This window comes from Aulostomus chinensis, chromosome 1, assembly GCF_037954235.1.
Source record: "Aulostomus chinensis isolate RoL2024-O1b breed Wild chromosome 1, RoL_Achi_v1.0, whole genome shotgun sequence".
Taxonomy (NCBI): domain Eukaryota; kingdom Metazoa; phylum Chordata; class Actinopteri; order Syngnathiformes; family Aulostomidae; genus Aulostomus; species Aulostomus chinensis.
This window is the reverse complement of record NC_141320.1, coordinates 569,480-587,691: the sequence shown is the minus strand read 5'-3', so window position 1 is coordinate 587,691 and position 18,212 is coordinate 569,480. Positions and strand designations below refer to the sequence as shown.

At 42.7% G+C, this 18,212-nt stretch overlaps 1 non-coding gene across 1 annotated transcript; it reads right to left on the bottom strand.

Annotated features, from left to right (window-relative positions):
- Nucleotides 1-17,282: 17,282 nt before the first annotated feature.
- On the bottom strand, nucleotides 17,283-17,356 carry trnan-guu (transfer RNA asparagine (anticodon GUU)). Its single transcript has one exon. It is a non-coding gene; the product is annotated as a tRNA-Asn (tRNA).
- Nucleotides 17,357-18,212: the final 856 nt, after the last annotated feature.

The window sequence follows — 18,212 nt, the reverse complement described above, 5'->3', positions numbered from 1 at the left end:
TACATTACTGTCGCATTATTTTGAGGTTCGTAGCAACTCTTACTACATGACTGTCAGCATTACTTTGAGGTTATTCGAAACGTTCACTCCATCACTGTTAGCATCATTTTGAGTTCATGAGCAATTCTTACTAAATCACTTTCGCATCATTTTGAGATCTTTAGCAATTCTTCTGACATCACTGTCGCATTATTTTGAGGTTCGTAGCAACTCTTCCTACATGACTGTCACCATCACTTTTGAGGTTATTCGAAACACTTACTACATTACTGTAAGCATCACTGAGTTGATTAGCAACTATCACTACATTACTGTTAGCATCATTTTAAGTTCATCAGCAATTCTTCCGACATCACTGTCGCAATATTTTGAGGTTCGTAGCATCTTTTACTACATTACTGTCGCATTATTTTGAGGTTCGTAGCAACTCTTACTACATGACTGTCAGCATCACTTTGAGGTTGTTCGAAACACTTACTACATTACTGTAAGCATCACTGACTTGATTAGGAACTATCACTACATTACGGTTAGCATCATTTTGAGTTCATGAGCAATTCTTACTAAATCACTGTCGCATCATTTTAAGACCTTTAGCAATTCTTCTGACATCACTGTCGCATTATTTTGAGGTTCGTAGCAACTCTTACTACATTATTGTTGCATTATTTTAAGGTTCGTAGCAACTCTTACTACATTACTGTCAGCATCACTTTGATTTTTATATCAATCATCACTACATTCCTGTTAGCATCATTTTGAGTTCATCAGCAATTCTCACGACATCACTGTAGCATTGAATTGAGTTCATTAGCAACTCTTACTAAATGACTGTCAGCATCACTTTGAGGTTGTTCGAAACTCTTACTACATTACTGTAAGCATCACTGAGTTTCTTAGCAACTATCACTACATTACTGTTAGCATCATCTTGAGTTCATTAGCAATTCTTCCGACATCACTGTCGCATTATTTTGAGATTCGTAGCAACTCTTAGTACATGACTGTCAGCATGACTTTGAGGTTATTCGAAACACTCACTACATTACTGTAAGCATGACTGAGTTGATTAGCAACTATCACTACATTACTGTTAGCATCATTTTGAGTTCATTAGCAATTCTTCCGACATTACTGTCGCAATATTTTGAGGTTCATAGCAACTTTTACTACATTACTGTCGCATTATTTTGAGGTTCGTAGCAACACTTACTACATGACTGTAAGCATCACTTTGAGGTTATTTGAAAGTTTCACTGCATTACTGTTAGCATCATCTTGAGTTCATTAGCAATTCTTACTACATCACTGTCGCATCATTTTGAGATCTTTAGAAATTCTTCCGACATCACTGTCGCATTAGTTTGAGGTTCGTAGCAATTCTTAGTACAAGACTGTCAGCATCACTTTGACATTATTCGACACGGTCATTCCATTACTGTTAGCATCATTTTGAGATCATTAGCAATTCATCCGACATCACTGTCGCATTATTTTGAGGTTCGTAGCAACTCTTAGTACAAGACTTTCAGCATCAGTTTCAGGTTATTCGAAACGTTCAATCCATTACTGTTAGCATCATTTTGAGTTCATGAGCAATTCTTACGACATCACTGTCGCATCATTTTGAGATCATTTGCAATTCTTCCGACATCACTGTCACATTATTTTGAGGTTCGTAGCAACTCTTACTACATTACTGTCGCATTATTTTGAGGTTCGTAGCAACTCTTCCTACAAGACTGTCAGCATCACTTTGAGGTTATTCGAAACTTTCACTCCATTACTGTTAGCATCATTTTGAGTTCATGAGCAATTCTTACTAAATCACAGTCGCACCATTTTGAGATCATTAGCAATTCTTCTGACATCACTGTCGCATTATTTTGAGGTTCGCAGCAACTCTTCCTACATGACTGTCACCATCACTTTTGAGGTTATTCGAAACACTTACTACATTACTGTAAGCATCACTGAGTTGATTAGCAACTATCACTACATTACTGTTAGCATCATTTTGAGTTCATGAGCAATTCTTACTACATCACTGTCGCATCATTTTAAGATCTTTAGCAATTCTTCTGACATCACTGTCGCATTATTTTGAGGTTCGTAGCAACTCTTACTACATTACTGTTAGCATCACTTTGAGTTTATTAGCAACTATCACTACATTACTGTTAGCATCATTTTGAGTTCATGAGCAATTCTTACTACATCACTGTCGCATCATTTTGAGATCTTTAGAAATTCTTCCGACATCACTGTCGCATTAGTTTGAGGTTCGTAGCAATTCTTAGTACAAGACTGTCAGCATCACTTTGACATTATTCGACACGGTCATTCCATTACTGTTAGCATCATTTTGAGTTCATGAGCAATTCTTACGACATCACTGTCGCATCATTTTGAGATCATTTGCAATTCTTACGACATCACTGTCACATTATTTTGAGGTTCGTAGCAACTCTTACTACAAGACTGTCAGCATCACTTTGAGGTTATTCGAAACTTTCACTCCATTACTGTTAGCATCATTTTGAGTTCATGAGCAATTCTTACTAAATCACAGTCGCACCATTTTGAGATCATTAGCAATTCTTCTGACATCACTGTCGCATTATTTTGAGGTTCGCAGCAACTCTTCCTACATGACTGTCACCATCACTTTTGAGGTTATTCGAAACACTTACTACATTACTGTAAGCATCACTGAGTTGATTAGCAACTATCACTACATTACTGTTAGCATCATTTTGAGTTCATGAGCAATTCTTACTACATCACTGTCGCATCATTTTAAGATCTTTAGCAATTCTTCTGACATCACTGTCGCATTATTTTGAGGTTCGTAGCAACTCTTACTACATTACTGTCAGCATCACTTTGAGTTTATTAGCAACTATCACTACATTACTGTTTGCATCCTTTTGAGTTAATCAGCAATTCTCACGACATCACTGTAGCATTGAATTGAGTTCATTAGCAACTCTTACTAAATGACTGTCAGCATCACTTTGAAGTTGTTCGAAACTCTTACTACATTACTGTAAGCATCACTGAGTTTCTTAGCAACTATCACTACATTACTGTTAGCATCATCTTGAGTTCATTAGCAATTCTTCCGACATCACTGTCGCAATATTTTGAGGTTCGTAGCAACTCTTACTACATGACTGTCAGCATCACTTTGAGGTTATTCGAAACACTAACTACATTACTGTTAGCATCACTGAGTTGATTAGCAAGTGTCACTACATTACTGTTAGCATCATTTGGAGTTCATTAGCAATTTTTCCGACATCACTGACGCAATATTTTTAGGTTCGTAGCAACGTTTACTACATTACTGTCGCATTATTTTGAGGTTCGTAGCAACACTTACTACATGACTTTCAGCATCACTTTGAGTTTATTAGCAACTATCACTACATTACTGTTAGCATCATTTTGAGTTCATTTGCAATTTTTACAACATCATTGTAGCATTATTTTGAGGTTATTAGCAACTCTTCCTCCATTACTGTCGCATCATTTTGAGATCATGAGCAATTCTTCCGACATCACTGTAGCATTATTTTGAGGTTTTGAGGTACCTTTGTTTGTAACCTCGTCCCCACTGATCCTGGATCTGCTCGACGTTCCTGCCTGTTCAAAGGAAGGTTTTTATCACCACTGTTGCAGGATGTGCTGCTGGTGGAGAATTGTTGGGTGGAGGTTCATTGAAGGAGTTTGGTGCTGGACCTGCTCTACTAGTAAAGAGTCAGGAGAGAACTTTGTTGTGATTTGGTGCAATACAAATAAAATTAACTTGACCAGTGTCATTTTTGGTCTTTTGTTAATTGCGTGTCACATTAAATTATTGTTGGTCACTTTTCTAGCAACAGTCTCACAGTGTCAAGATAAGAACACTTCTACTTTTGATGATGACAGTTTGTTCAACACTAAACTTCATCCAGTACCATGTTGTCAAACAGTGGAACCTCCACAGCACCTGAACAGGGACTTGAACCCTGGACCCTCAGATTAAAAGTCTGATGCTCTACTGTCTGAGCTCCTCAGGCTCTTTCTACAGCATTGAGACAGGAACAGAAACACCTGTGAAGGTCAAACTGATGCTTTCTTGACTTGTTCAGTCCTCCATGTTAAAGTCCACCATGCTTTTGATTGGCTCTGATTCTCTGTGGCAAAATCCAACAAGAGGCTCCAAAAATGTCCTGAATGTCACAAGAATGCACAGGACAAGATGTTAGTTTCCTTCATGTCTGCAGTTCCTCCACTGGAAAGTAAAGTCAATGCTGCTCCTCTGCTGAAACCTGGGATCGGACCAGGGACCTTTAGATCTTCAGTGTAAGGCTCTCCCAACTGAGCTGGTTCAGTTCTGAGTGAGGGCCCTGCTTCTCTCATTTATAATCTCTTCCACTCTCACTGGACCTTAGAGAGGATTGGAGCTTCTGAAGTCCTGACACATTGAACAGTTCTCCAGGACCAAACTGAACGAACTGAAGAAGCTTCTTGGAACTCTAAACTTCTTAACTCTCTTTCTCCAAGAACTGTGCCTGGACGAAGGCCGTTTCCAGCTGTCCTTCAAGCTGACGAGGGCCAAGTTTGATGACCTGTTTGTGAGGATATCAAGGATGGACACCAACTACAGGCTCCAGGTCCGTTGACATGACTTCCCTGCCACCAGGGGAATGTCAGTGCTGACAGGCTCTCTGGACTCATTGTCATGAGAATTTGTCACATCAGTTGAATATCTTCACATACGTGAATTCATTGAAGGAGTGTGGTTCTGGACCTGCTCTACCTGTCAAGTGTCTAGAGAGAACTTTTGTTGTGATGTGGCACAATATAAATAACATTGACTCGACAATAAATCGACTCTTTCCCCAACCGTTTAAAGCAAACAGCCGTTCCCACTGATCCTGGATCTGCGCAACGTCCCTGCTTTTTAAAAGGAAAATTGTCATCATTGCTTTTGCAGGATGTGCTGGCTGATGGAGAATTGTTGGCTATGAACTCACTGAACTCACTCCAAGTCAATAGTTTTGAGCAAACTCATGACTCCTGATGTTTAACTCAATTGTTTGTTAAACACAGAGATCCAGGTGTAGTCCCTCTATGTTCATCCACTAAACTAGAATAGAGTTCTCCTCTTTCCATGGTGGAACAAAGAAGGGGGAGGGTCAATAAGAATATGATCTTTGGACGTTACAGCATCTAAAGACTCAAATCCATATTTCAGGATACATATTTGAGAGGGAGGAAACAGTGATGGGAGGCTGGAGGCTTGAAGGGCTTGATTTTTAGCGGCCAGTGAAGCCACCTTTTGCTGGCTGAGTCCCAGAGACTCATGGAGGCTCTTTGTGGAGGATTTCCACGAGAGAGTCCAGCATCGGAACTTGTTAGTTTCCTGTCAATTGAGTCCAGGATGTCCCCGAGGTCCTTATTGGGTGATGAGGGTGCGCTGGACGGTCAGCTTCTTTTGGGAAGTGGGGTCGCCACGTTACCGGTCCTCCCCATGACGGGTCGGTGGCAGCACTCGTCTACGTTCTCCTGCAGACTTTCTGCGGTTCCTTCTTCCAGATTTTATTGATGAGGATTGTTGTGGATGAGAGAATTGAAAATTCTTACTGCAGTTTGAGGTTTTGATGATTCAAACTGTGTAGATTGGCGTTAAGAAGTTAGCTTGTTAGGATAAATTCAGGTGTGAGCCACCACACTGAATCAGGCACAGGTAGGACGTTCACCCTGACATGGAACATCAACAGCTTAACGTTGCTGGCAGGACTCCAACCTGAGCAGGGAGACCCCAATGGATTTCTAGTCCATCGCCTTCACCACTCAGCCACAACGACCACATTCACACACACATTTGAAGAGGATGGATATCCACAAAATGATCTTAATTTCTGTCACAAGCCCATTTGTGTGAGGTCCTATTTTCTCTTTTTCAGCATTCCTTTGTTTCCAGGTCTCTAATAAGTGCAGAATTACAAAGACAAGCAAGCTGGATCCATCCTGGGCAGGTGATAGGAGCCATTGACCACTGGCCAGAGACCCTGGCACAGACGTTGGGGGTGGTGAGAGAGAGCATTTCTACAATTATATTCTACATTTATAGAAGTCTACAATCCTACAATTTCATTGAGCAGACGCTTTTGTCCACAGCCACGTACGTACATCACATGTATAGAATATATATGTTCCTCTTTCATCTACTGATTAACCACAAAATGCAGTCAAATGCCAGTAAATTCTGAGTATTTATTCATTATTCATGATTATTTATTATTTTTGAATCCATTTTCACTGTCACTCTTCTGTTCATTTTCAGTTTGATTCATAAAAATGAACAAACTTTGACATGTTTTCTTCTCTTGTGTGTCAACAACTTTGGATTGGGAATCTCCTGACAAACAGACCACATGACCAGGAGGAAGTGATGTTGGTGAGTTTGGCCCCTGAGCTCAAGACAGTTGGGACCAATAAAGGACAGCTTCAAATGCAGCTGTGAAGCCTCTTTGTCAGCTGGGAGGAACGACAGGTGTCTCCCTCTAGTGGCTCCTCACAGCAACACCAGCCTCATTTCATACACATGCATCCACCACCTCACTACCAAAGGCCAGTTGGGCCTGGACAGACAGGAGAGTTTCAAGTGTTGGACAAAGGTCTTTAAGATGTTCTTATTAATTCTATAACATCTGAGATTAAAATCTATGGAATTACAACCAACAAGCAGTCAAACACCTGATCAGATGCTCCTTCATCAGGCTGAGAAGAATCAATCTAAACTGGGATGAAGAAAATTAACTGAGAGGAGAAACCTCCTGATTGGATGACATGGACCCACCTGATCCATGTCAGCCTTGTTGGAGCAGAAAGAGGTGGATCAGAGGAATCAGTGGATCAAGACTCAGGTGGCAGATGAAGAATCTCTTTATTCACAATGGAGTCAGAGAAATCTTCCAACGTGAGAGAACGTGACAGACCATTTTATACCAAAGACAGGCTGTGTGTGTGTGTGTGTGTGTGTGTGTGTGTGTGTGTGTGTTTATGTGCAGACTTTTCCCTGGAACAACGTTTTTTATTTGAAGCAAGAAAGCAAGAGCCTCCAGATCAAAGTCAGAATTGATGATGATGTCATCAGGGCTTTGATAGTGTATTTATTTGTACCTAGAATTCTGTCTTTGATCTCAGGAGGACGTGAGAGAAACTCAACTTTAAAAAGTATATGAGAGCATTCAGCTTGGTTAGAAAACATTTTGACTGTTGAACAGTAGAGTTTGTTAGAAACAGTTTACAACACTTAGAATTAAATTGAAGATACAAAAACCTTCCACACTTAAATCCTGTCTCTAACTTCAAACTGGGGATGAACATTTTTATAATCAATCTGTCTCTATGTGTTGGCCCTGCCATGGACTGGTGACCTGTCCAGGATAAACCCCGCCCCTCACCTGAGGGCTGCTGGGATAGGCTCCACCCCCTAGGAACCATTGCAGATCATCAATGACCAAAGCTACTAAGGAGGATTACAGAGTTTGGGAGTCAGTGACTTAATAGAGTCAAACAAAGGGTTGAACCTGAGTGAGACAGTCACCCTTCAACATGGGGCCATGGCAGAGTGAACCAAGAACACTACAATGGGGGTGAGAGTGGAGCCATGATGGACTCACAGTTCATCACCTCCACCATCATGTGGACCACCTGATCACCTCTCCCTCAACCTCTAAATAACTCATTCCCTGACCGGGAATCAAACCCGGTCCGCGGCAGTGAAAGCGCCGAATCCTAGCCACTAGACCGTCAGGGACCACACTGAGCTCTCCAACAACAGAGACTATAGACAATGACTCAAGAACACAGGACTCTGTGGTCTCAGCTTGAGATGCAGAGGGTCCACCAAGACCACCAGACACCTCAGCCCCCTAAAGACAGTCCACCCCCAGGATCCTGCCCCCCTCTGCTCCAACTCAGCCCTCCATTCATAACGTGACTTTCGCTACGTCCGAACTGCCAAGTACCAACCTACGTCCTCCTGCTACGACCTACACATGGCGGCACCACTCAGACACCCTAGAAGATTGGTGGGGAAGCACGACCTCTGCTGGCAGAGCACAGACACCGCAATTAGGTAGACAGCACCAACGAAAGCCCCACCTGCTGGCCTGACTGTGGTACTGCACTCCACTCTGAACAAACCCTTCACTCATTCTCTATTATTAAGCACATTAACGCACCTGTACAGGTGTGTTCACATTATATACATATTATATATTTATGCTTGGCCGTTTTTGATGAACTTGGGCGGGACTCTGGTGCAGGGATGAGGTCATGGAGCTGATCTGGGAGCAGTCCTGATGTTAAATGCTGTGATGAAGGACAGTGTGGAGGAAAAATTAGTCAATTTTAAATTGTCAACAGTTCAACGTTGTTGGCAGGACTCCAACCTGAGCAGGGAGACCCCAATGGATTTCTAGTCCATCGCCTTCACCACTCGGCCACAACGACCACATTCACACACTTTTGTAGGAGACTGAAATTAGACAACGAAAGTTCATGTCTGCACAGTCAAACATTTTTTGTCCTCTCTCAAAGACAAACTATTTGTGTGTGTGTGTGTGTGTGTGTGTGTGTGTGTGTGTGTGTCAGTGTTGTGACTGAGCAGTGAAGAAGACGACCTTCTGACTCCATTTTCTTTGTTGCTCTTCTATCAGTTCCTCAGTTTCACTCATCAAGTGAAGCAGCTTTGACAGGTTTACTTCTCTGTGTGTTCACAACTTTGGTCTTTAAACTCCTGACAAACTCACCACGTCACACATTTGGTGAATTAAAGCAACAAATAATGACATCATGATGATTCAGGTTAGGGGGGCACGGCCTGGAGGCAGAGTGGCCGTCTAGCAGAGTTGCTGGTTCAGTTCTCACTTCAGCTGGTGACCATGTTGAAGTGTCCTTGAGCAAGACACTGAGCCCCTCATTGCTCCTGATGACCAGCATCCAAGACCAACAAGCTTCTGATTGGCTCTGATTCTCTGAGCCAAAGTCCAACACAGGAAACAGAAACTCTTGAGTTTGTCTCACATTTTTTAAAGAAACTCAGCTCAGGACAGTGATAGGAGGCTGGTTTCCTTGATGTGGGCTTCACCTCCACTGTTGTCCACATTTAAATGCTGGCTGATGCTGGTCCCCTGTTGAAACCTGGACCAGACCAGGGACCTTCAGACCTTCAGTCTAACACTGTTCCAGCATTAGATGAAAAAGTCTGGTCCTCTCATCTTCTTCAACATTGACTTGTTCTACCAGGACAAGAGAATCTGAGCTTGGATGTCATTTAGCAGTCAAAGGCTTGTTAAACTGGTCAACATCAGCTGGTGTTCACTCTGATGATGTAGCGATGGTCTGGATTCTTCCTTCTGGAGCACCAAGCTGCTGGGAAGAAGCCTGATGATGTCAGAGTTGTGTTCAGTGGCTCCTGCTGGGTCCATTTCTGACAAATGGGCTCCAAAGAGTTCAGCTGTTTAAAAGGTCAGGGTTGCTGTTAGCAGACGAGGTGGCCGAGTGGTTAAGGCGATGGACTGCTGATCCATTGTGCTCTGCAGGCGTGGGTTCCAATCCCATCCTCGTCGCAGGAGACTTTGGTTTCTACTCCTAGATTACGGAACGACTCTGAACTGTGAGGCTTTTAACTGACAGACACCAGTTGAGTCAACTTCTCTTTCACAACCTGACCAAAACAACTCTGACACCCAGAGCTCACATGTGTCAATCACCTCTGGAGAAGGTCCCGCCCCCTTTGAGCCAGAAATCCTCCCATCAGTGAAGAAAACTGAAGACGCCTCTTGGATGAGAGCTGAAGCGTCTTCAAGAAACCTGAAACAGTCCACTTGGAACGTTTAAATCATTCTACAATCCTACAGTTTCATTGAGCTTTTGTCCAAAGCCATGTTCATGTCTCACATGTATATAATATATGTGACACTCTTTCATCTACTCATTGACCAAAAATGCAGTCTAATTCCAGTAAATTTGTGCAGAGGAAAATGTTATTTGTGCTGCTTCTTTATTTATTTATTTAGTTTAGTTAGTATTTTTTAATGTGTTTTCTTTCAAGTCACATTTTGTCCATTAACTTCATAATCAGAGTCTCCATCTCATCACATGACTAAAGTCTGGGTTCTGTAGTGGTGGTAAAATATCCTTCCGTGCCCCTCACTAGTTTGCACACAGAAAAGCATATTTTACTGGTTTCAGATCTCTTAGCTTGTTCTCTCTCTTAAACCAGCTGAGGCAGCTTTCATTGTGTGATTCATTTTAAAATATAAAGATGGAACAGAACCATTGGAATCAGATGTCAGGACATTTGAAGGAATGTCAATCTCCTGTTGAAATGTTGCAGTGTGCAGCTGAGGCTCTCTGGCAGTGGCACCAGGAGCCCCAATGGCAGAACCTGGACCCTCCTGGAGGAGAACCACAGGTGAGGGCCTTCTTGGCTCCAGATTGATGGAAATCAAGTGTCTGAGGCTGTTAGCAGCCATGAAGTTGATCTGGTTGGCACTGGTATTTGTTCTTGCTGCAGCTCAGGAGTGATTCAGGAGAAGAGTTTCAGAACAGCCAAGGTTGGGGACTAGAATTTTAGAATTTCCCCTGGAACCAGACAACCTTGGAGGGTAAAAGCTCCAATCATAGCCACTCAGATGCAGCAGCAGAAGAAGCTGTCATCCACCCTGACAGTCAGAGCATCAAGTCAAGGAAACATCACCATCTTGTAGTTCCAAACCTCCACCTGTCAGATTCAGCTACTTCTGATTGTGGGACTTTAAACTTGAACACAATGGAATTTGGACAAGGAGTTTTCCTTCAAGTCCAAACATCATCGTCCAGCCTCCAACCAGAGGTCCATCAGTTATCATGGAGCCACAGGTGGAGTCTGGATTCTTTTCTAGAATGAGACGGCAATGACAGTCTTGCCAAGTGACATCACTGACATGAATGGATGACTTCAGTCATGTGACTGGATGACTTCAGTCATGTGACTGGATGATTTGAATATTTTGCTGTTGGCCTCTGGACCTTTTTTCAATCAGTAGTTGACCACAGGTAGCTTAGCTACCTTTTTTCCCTATTAAAAGGGTTTTCTATGGAGTTTTTCCTCAGTCGATGTAAGGGTCTAAGGGCAGAGGATGTTGTTATCATGCCATGTGAAGCCCTTGAGACAAACTGTTGGTGAAAACGGGCTCTACAAATAAAATTGCCTTGCCTTGCCTTAGCTAACTGCTAACAAATTAACTTTTAGTCCAACAAAGAATGGGGGTTGACAGTCATTCATCCAAAGTCTTTGGTTTCAGATGGAGTCTCAACTGAGACTCCTAGTTCAGAGGATGGGTTTGTTTGCTATCAGGTTGCCACCTTTCAGAAATGAAAATCAGGGATGCCCAGCACGGCTCCTGGGGGCCATGACCACCAGGGGCCTGACTCCCATGAGGTGGGTGCCCACAGCAGAGGTGTGTTTTATTTTGTAGGTGTTTTTAGTCAAGGGGTGATCAAGAAAGCAAATCCTCCGACTTAAAGCTTGAAATGCTTTATCACCAATAAACACAGTCTTTATTGTGCAACACTGAACTGCACAATGAACTTTTAAAATATAAACTCAATAAATGGAGAACTTCATGTGACTTAAGTTCATAACACATCAACAGGTTTCCCTCCCTTCTTTTTCCAAGTCTCCTTCTTGTTCCTCCTTGCAGCTCTGGGGAACTCCTGGTCTTTCAAAGCCCTGTTGTAGAACTCTGAGCAGGACTGCTCCAAGCTGAGAGGGATCCCTCCTTTGAGCTCCATGGAGCTCCTGTTCCTGCTGTCCCTCCATTTGGGGGCCATTCTTGAAAAAACCCTTTCCACAGATCCACACTGTAAACCTGAATATGTTTGCAGAACTCAAAAAAAGTGAGGCAATCAGTTGCCACATTTTTTTTGAGTTCATAAAGTCAAACATTTGAGTTTATCAAAGATTAAATATTTGGAGTTGATATTTGATCTACTTTTAAATTACTCTTAAATTGAATTACTGATGAGGCCAACTCAAAAATTGTCAGTCAACAGTACTGAAATAATTCATTCATCTTTCTCATTGCAATAACTCCAGATAACGGAATCATTTCAAGTATGAAAACTCAGGATTTCATGTTCAATGAACTTAACATTTATTCGTTTTTCTTTCAACCTTCTGATTACACACGACTCCAAAACATTGACTTGCTTCAACTCCAAATCATTTACCTTCACACTTACAGTCAAATATTTGTGGCAACTGATAGCCTTAAACATATCAAGTACTCTTGACTCAAAAGTAGTAGTGGAAACTCTTCAAACTGTGAATCCAGCATTAGCCTTTGAGTTTAGACAATGATTTACCCTCACCTGTGCCTTGGAGCATGAAATGACATTTAAATCATATTTGAAAGTCAACAATTACAAAGGCACAATTTGGGCCATCTGGTTGTCAACTTGCAGTGCAGCAATGGAAACAATTGTCAAAACCCTACATACACAAGGAACAGTGTGTAGCCTTCCTTTGGCTGTCAGGTTCAAATCTAGTAACTTCAGGATGCACTAGAAAAGAAATTCAAACTCAAAGCAAAATTCTCACTGTCCCAACATCCCATCCTGGTGATAATAAAGTCTCTGTAACACTGTTTGCTACTTGGTAGGGAATTACTTCACTTCAGTAAAACAGCCTGAAACTTTGAGGCCAGATTCTTTCCCCAAACTCCATCTTGTAGAAACAAAATGTCATCGTGTAAACACTTTGCATGTCAGTTCAACAACAAGAAAATGGAAATTACATTCACAACTTTGTGCCATTTGTCTGAAAACCAGTTGAATACTGTAGAGCAGCAGCTTGACCATCAACAGTTGAACAATAGTCCCCATGGACCACGTCATGGGTTGGTGTGGACTGGGCTCTGACAGGGTGAGCCCTCAGATCCACAGCTCCTTTTCAGATCTAGAGGTACACATGGAAGATGAGTTCATTTTTGAGAGTCTGGAGCTTTGGTGACAGCTTAGAGTTTCCAGACCAAGCAAGATTTTCTGTTTGAACTCAAAGGTCTTGGTCAGTCCCTTCTGATAGGAGAGATGTGGAGCATCAGTCTGGCCCAACATTACCAGAAAGGCATCAGCAAGCCTGGGGAGGTCGACCACCACATCACCCTCTAGGATGAGGGAAAGTTTCGATGGGTGGTGGTGAACTGGGCTTGTGGCATCGTCATTCACGGTTGGAAGGAGGACCACTGACGCATCCCCCAGGTCTTGCTCATCCATATCATTAAAAATATGAAAAACCAAAGAAAAAACATAATATTTAGTATTTTTGGAAAGAGCAGAGTTTGACTGAAAGAGCTGTGAAGAAAAATCTGAAAAAATCTTGATCTCATACATTTTTAGAGCAGTTGTTTTGAGAGGACAAAATGTCCTGAAGGGTCTCAAAGGATGGATTTGGAAAGAGGCTTAAGGTTTCTAAACATCCTGCCAAATGTTTGAGAAATGTTCATGTGTGTTTTCTTGATACATCAGTAAATGAAATGAAAACATGAACAGGTTATTTACAGTACTACAGGCTTGATATTTCTAAACTGGGACGTACCACACATGTTCTGAAAAACCCTGACACTTCCTCACGCAGATACACAGGAAGGGCATGGAGAACAGTGACACGCCTTGTATGGACATCATGTCATTCCTAGGAAGATTAAGACAGTGGAAATACTGGGACAAGTTTACTAATCAAACCCAATGCCAGTCAACACATTCTATTAGGTACCACAATAATATCTGCTCATAATTCCACCAATAACCTGCTGACTTATCTGCTGCATTTGTGAAATTCAAACACTTATTTGAACCTTTAAATTCTCAACATGACACAAAGACTTCACCTGTGAAACGTAGAACCACCTGTGTATCAAGGACTTTGAGAATGTCAGTCAAGGCGTCTGCAGTTTTGCCCGTTCTGGAAGCTTTCTGCCTCAATAAGGGCATTATACCAGGAGTGTGGCCATCAAGTTGGGCACAGAAAGTATTGGGAAGGTTCTGGTTAGTGATGTGTTGAACCTCTGCACACACCTGCCTTGTGCAAAGGACAAAAAAGCACACATGAAGGAGAGCCTGCATCTTTAGAAACAAAGAAGATGCATTGAGTTTGAGCTGATTTTTCAGTCTGAAGTATCCCACTGCTCATCATCCTGCATTTGTGTGCTGTGAACTGGACGCTCTTCATCTGAATCAAGAGAGACACTAGAGCTGGTAGGATGGAGATTCTGAGTGTGCTCAGAGACAATGTCACTAGGAAAGTCTGAAGCAAGACTCCCTTGGTGCACTCTACTTTTATGGAGTTAAATGAAGAGGATACATTTGTGCTGTCGTCACAACCTCTGTATGGGCATCCACTGTCTCATGCTTTTTTAAGTGGGATCTTATGTGACTGAGGAGTCCAGACTCTGAAAATGGTTGCTCAAATGGGCGTCAAGGACACTTGAAAGTCAGAAGATCCTCACTTTCCCTTCACTGCTGTTTTGTTCCTGAGTGTGATATCTTGACAGATGAGTCCTCAGTGCACTGAGTGTCTGAAATGTGCACATCCAATCAACATGGAGGCATGGGAGTGGGCTACTTTGAAAAGTGGCAGTGCTGCAATCTACAGTGTTTAAATAGACATGTTCTAGTGGTAAAAAAAGCTGAACATAACTTAGAGTGCCAAGTCATTTTTGTTGCAGCAACCTGAAAACAGACACAAAAACTATCTTACAGGACACCTGTTATGAAGTGAAAACCTCTATCAGAACTAAAGTCCTGAGGCTCCTCCCACTCTGAAGCAGGCAGTTGCTCCCAGCCAGCCCACACTTTCACTCTCTGGTGTAGGAGTGAAGAACAAAATCAGAATCAAGAACCATCACTCTTTCATTGGGGCTCCTTTCTCCTTGTTCTGATCCAGAAATTCAACAGCTTCTATCATTGATTGACAGGAAATGTTGATGACACACTGGGATTTTTGTTCTCCTGCTGTCACTGTCAAGTGCAGCTTAACATGAGAGGCAGCAGGATCATTCATGTGTTCATGTTTCCAGCAGACAAGGAGGGAACCTGGGAGGACTTCAGTGACTCTGATCAGTGGTTCTCACTTCATCTTCTCAGTATAAAGTTTAAAGCGAGCTGGCCAGGAGTTGAACCTAGAATCTTCTGATCTGTAGTCAGACTCGTTATCCATTGCACCACCAGCCCTGTGAATAAGCTGCTGTGTTCATGTGTGCTTGCTTTTACAGAAAAGCCCAACAAGGTGGTGGCATTTTCAGGGGACACAATGGTGCAGTGGTCAGCACTGTGGCCTCCCAGCAAGAAGGTTCAGCTCTCCTCCTATTTGGTTCCTAGGAACCTGAATCAGGCCTCAGTGGAGCCGTGCTGCTGAGGCTGAGTGAGGCTGAGTGAGGGACTGAGCAGGAGCCAGCAGGTCCAAGCAGGTTCAGGCAAACTCCCCTCGGTCCACCAACATCAAAGCAGAGGAACAGAGTTCATCTAACAACATGATTCATATCATCTCCTCTTGGAATGCTCTGGAACTACAAGTACACTTAAAATGGCCGACTTATGACTACAGAAGGTACTTTGAAGTAGATTTGATTTATTTAAGTCAGTGACAGTCTTTTTTTTAAAGAATTTAGTTCAGGTAACTTGATTGTTTTACCAAGGTGAGCTTTAATGTTATACCATTGAAAAAAGACCTTCATATATTTATGATGACATCACCAATAGGAGCCTTCAGTCTGTCAGGGGGTAGAATTCAGTCACCACCAATGACATCAGAGTCAGAGTTTAGAGATCAAAGACAGACATTAAAGTCTCACATTAAAGTGTCATATCTTTGAAAATATACTGCAATACATGAAATACTATATTTCCATGGATGGTAACCTCGTTCTTATATTCTTTAATATACTGCAATAGTAATGGGCCCTCTATGACACTGTAGTGATGAATCTATCAAGGAGTACAAATGATTATAATCAGAGAATTTTGAAGTCAAGTTTGAGATCAGTTTGATCCTCTCTCTCTCTCTCTCTCTCTCTCTCCCTTTCTCCCTCTCTCTGTCTCTCTCTCTCTCTCTCCCTCTCTGTCTCTCTCTCCCTCTATCTCTCTCTCTCCCTCTCTCTCTCTCTGTCTCTCTCTCTCTCTCAGGAGCTTTTAAATGAATATTTTAATAAAACAGAACAGGAGACTGAAGAGTGATCACTCAAACCCACAGGCTGAATGGGACATCTCTTAAAAATATTGAACCACTGAGTAAAACCATAGAAGCGCTCCTGTCTAGTCGGTGCTAACAAGTTAGCTGTTGCGTGAGTCCAGCTGTGCTGTCTAGGAATCCTGGTCAAAAGCCTCCACACATCAAACAGCTGGTGTGTTGGTGGATCTGTGGATCCTGCTGGAAGAAGCAGGGTGGAGCTCTGAATGGTTCCTGTCTCAAAGAGCTCCTCTGTGCAGCTCCCATCAGCTCCTAAAAACAGGAAACCAGCAGATTCACTGTTGAACGGTGGCATTAAAATGTCTCAAAAGCTGTCCTGTCCACCATTTGTTGGTGCAAAGACATTTAAAAACACCAGTTGAACATTTTCCAAAGTTGCTCTCACCTTCTTTCAAACACCTGGAATGATTTCCTCCAAACCAAAAGAAACTGGTAAAAAAAACAACAACAAAAACTCCTGGAGAATCAAACTCCAGCCTCTGCTCCAACTGGACTTGGGACTTCAAATGACCCCCATTAAAAGCCTGCCTGCATCCCCATTCACTGACTGTTGTGCTGTGGGTCTCCTGGACAAACATGGCAGGGATCCTCTTGATCTCCAGGAGTTTAAAAGAGCAGCTCTTTTAAAATGGGTTCTGGCTCCATTCAGGTTTAGAGAGCTGAGACTAAAATCACACATGAATGAAAGAGGGAACCCAACAAAACAAGTCAGCGTGAAAGAGGAGCAGATTTTAAAACTCCTCAACATTTCCACCTCCAGGAGTGAAGCCTCCCGGGACCCAAGAGGCTCCAGCTGGCAGAGCTCTCACTGGTTTCTCCACCACCTCACTAACCTGAGCTGGAGCATCTGAGAACCAAACAGTGACCCCCTTCACTCCAGAGCCTACTCCACAAACTCTGAGCCCCCACTTTACCCACAGCCAGCAGGCCTCCTCCACATTCAGATCATTAACACAGCGACTCCTAAGCACCAGTAGAGCCTGTTCATCGTCCCTGGGTGGGCTCGAACCACCAGCCTCTCGGTTAACAGCCGAGCGCGCTGACCGATTGCGCCACAGAGACTCTGAGTCACCTGCTTTTTCAGGCTAAATTCAGTGTGTGAGGTCCACACTGCACATTTGAGGGACCATGAAGGACAGAGGAGAGTCTGACTGTCATGGTGAAAGCCTTCAGCACTAGAGCTGAAACAGCCCCACCATCTTAACCCCCCCAGAACAAACAGGCTTCATCAGAAACAGACACACCTCCTAGAACATCCAGAGATCATCAGTCTGATTAATAGAACATGACAAACAATCAAGAACATGTTATTGTTTGATCAGAAGCTGAAACAATGTTTCTATGTTTGTCTGTTCTGGTCTGAATGAAAGAGGAGGTTTTCTTGGTCATGTGACGTGGATGAGAGTTCAACTAGAACTTCCTGCTTCAACAGGATTTTAGTTTGTTGGGATTTTGTCAAAGCCACCAACCAAACCTCTGAGTGGTGCAGATGTCTGCTGACTCCTCAGAGCAGACTGGAGCTCAGCCTCACTCACCTGTGGGAGCCCCAGCAGAGCCACCGTGTGATGGAGTTTCAGTTCAGGCTCCAAGGTCCTGGATTGAATTGGTGTTTTGTGTTTTTAGGCCTCCTGGCACCATCAATGGTAGAGCAGAGTGGAGCAGAGGAAGCGTGCTGGGCCCATAACCCAGAGGTCGATGGATCAAAAACCATCCTCTGCTAAAAGAACAAAATAAAATGAACCAGTGTCTTTAGAAATGTGTGTCTGTTAAAAAGAGGTTCATAAGGATTTTGTCTTCCTCCACAATCACCAACCATTGTGAGAGTTAACAACAGTCCACTTTCTGACTGAAGCAAAAGTAGACTTCAAAAGGTTCTTCTGATTCAACATAGCAGCTAAATTTCCATTTCCATTTCCTG